Here is a 3027-nt window from a genome sequence, read left to right as displayed (position 1 = left end):
CGCGAGTGTTTGTGTGTGTGTTATACATGCTTTGCGGGAAATGGTGATGGTAAGTTTTTATTTTACTACATGTGTGTGCCTGCTTTTTATGTAAATATATATATACACATAAAGATATATATATATGAAGGTGCGTGGTTTAGTGGTAACGGTGTTCGGCTCACGGTCGAAAGGTCGTGAGTTCGATTTCCAGCGGAGTGTTGTGTCCTTGTTGAGCAAGACACTTTATTTCGCGTTGCTCCAATCCACTCGAGTGTACCAAACGAGTTGTACCTATATTTCAAAGGGTTGACCTTTTCCATTACGTTAAGCATATCCATGTCTGTAGAGTATTCAGCTGATCCCTGAGTAGGTTGTTCCACTGATCGAATCAACTGGAATCCGCATCGTCGACATCGACGGAATGCCAACTAAATGTATAAGTGTGTATCTATGCTTGTGTGTACTATATGTATGCATGTGATGCTCTGCATATATCTTTTATAATTTTTCTTGTACTTGTTTCAGTCATTTGACTGCGGCCATACTGGGGCACCGCCTTGAAGCATTTTACTCGAACAAATCGACCCTAGGACTTATGCTATCGGTATCTTTTGCTGAACAGCTAAATTACGGGGACGTAAACATACCGTCACCGGTTGTCAAACGGTGGTGGGGGACAAACGCAAACACAAAGACACACACATACACATCTGTCTGTCTGTCTGTCTATCTATCTATCTATCTATCTATCTATCTATCTATCTATCTATCTATCTATATATATATATATATGTGTGTGTGTGTGTGTGTGTGTGTGTGTGTGTGTATGCATGTATGTATGTATATAGATGGATAGATAGATAGATAGATAGATAGATAGATAAAATTTACTTGAAAATGGATGCGTGGCGTTCGATCATATAATAAAATAAATAATATATAAATATATGCATATATCCATACATATATGTACATACCTACATATATATGTATATATACATACATATATGAGTACAGGACATCAAAAATGAGAAACGAGAACATGAAAAACAAAAACACAGAAAGCGAACTTTTTTCGAACAACAAAAGAAGCAAATAGAGAAACGAGACAGGTAACATAAAGAACATTCCCTTTATCAGTTGTCCCCTATTTTATCTTCTCCGCGTTTCGAAAGTAGAGACAAGACGCGACTTCGTTAAAACAGACCATCCCGTAAAGCAAATTAAATAAAATTTGGGATTTTTTGCGGAGGGTTAAAGTGGTAACAAAAACAGGACAGTGAGAACAAACGGTGAGGGCTGCTAAGCCAAGACGATGTGAAGTGGTCAACGCTGGAAAAACAAGCTTTGAGAAGAGACAGGCAAAAGCACGTCTTGTCTTTAGGAAGGAAGTGGAAGAAAGGAGGTTGGTCACGTGTGAGCAACGAGAGTCAAGGAGGAAGAGTGAGAGAGAGAGAGAGAGGGAACAGTGAAGGGGAGAGGAGAAGAATAGGAAAAGAGTGGGAGAGTAAAACAGAAAGGAAGAAGAACAAGAGAGGGAGATACATAGAAAGAATAGAGAGGGATAGAGTGCGCATCAGAATTATAAAGATAAAACATATGTATGTATATATGCATATAATTATATATATATATATATATATATATATATATATATATATATATATATATATATATATATATATATAATACAAAGAATAAATATGCATGTATATACACATATATGTACATACTTACATCTACATGTGTATATAGCTGCATATCAGGGTACAGGACGTTAGAACAATGAACTACAAACCACGGAACGAACACATAGGAAAACAGATAGCCACTTGGAATTAATCCTTCGTCAGCTGCCTCTATTCTAACTAGACGTTTCGAAATACGTATGTATGTATGTATGTATGTATGTATGAATGTATTTGCATCTTTGTGTGTGTGTGTGTGTGTGTTCCTCCAAGATAACTCAAATGAAATCTAGTCTTAGAAATGCTTTTAAAATCTCAAATAGCCACTAATTAATTGGATTTGAAAGATGCGAAGTCGCTTATTTTTGTTTTCTGTTGGGTAAAGACGGATTTCAACCGTATTCATTTCACTAGTCAATGAATTCGGTGAGTTAACTTTTAAAAAAAGTTACAAAGGTTTATTACAGTTAACTATAATTAGCTGTACGCTTCTAATTAGCGTGATTAGTACCAATTTATTTAATGCTATTTGCACTTAACAAATTAACACTAACATAACTTTTACTTTTTCCAAGTGGATGGTAGTCTTAAGAAATTTCTGTCGACAACTAATTCTTTAAAATATCTTAATTCTTTACGTACAATGTTTTGAGACGTGCTTTACTCCAACCTGGAATTGTAGAACCTATCAGGATTCCATCTATAAGTTAATTAACATGTCACAAAATTGCGTTCAAAAGAAGGTAACTCACAGCTACTCGCGTCGAACCTAGGGCATATGAGATCCTTCAAATCTTTAGCTTCTCTTTTAAGAGAAGGTATCTCCATATAAATTCTACGACCTGATAACTTCTGGGCTCCTGGTACTTGTTGCATTAGACCAGAGGGTGGGGTCACCAAACTATGGCCAGCGAGCTTAGTTCATCCGGTCCGTCCTATACCTTTTGTGTAAGAACCTACAATGAGAGTTCATTCCCGCAGCGATCGTGTTTTAGCTTGCATTACTGTGTTTAAACCGGTTTGAAGAGTGCCATATATAAAAAGGGACTGACTTTAGTGAATTGTGTCATATATTTTGCCTATTTGTGTGTTGAAGGAGCTCATAAGAGGTAAGTATCTCATTAATTTGCAAGCAAATGATTTGTTGAAAGAGAAGCACAGGGAATGGAGACTTGTTGAATTTTATCACTGCTTACCTGATGATGAGTTTTCAAAGCTGGAGAAATTTGCCTCTGGTATGGCATCAGTGTTTGGAGGTGCTGTAGAGGAGGTGCTGTAGAGGAGGTGCTGTAGAGGAGGTGCTGTAGAGGAGGTGCTGTAGAGGAGGTGCTGTAGAGGAGGTGCTGTAGAGGAGGTG

This window comes from Octopus bimaculoides, chromosome 16 (genome assembly GCF_001194135.2).
Source record: "Octopus bimaculoides isolate UCB-OBI-ISO-001 chromosome 16, ASM119413v2, whole genome shotgun sequence".
NCBI classification, from domain to species: Eukaryota; Metazoa; Mollusca; class Cephalopoda; order Octopoda; family Octopodidae; genus Octopus; species Octopus bimaculoides.
The sequence above is the reverse complement of the archived record's forward strand: the minus strand, read 5'-3'. Positions refer to the sequence as shown.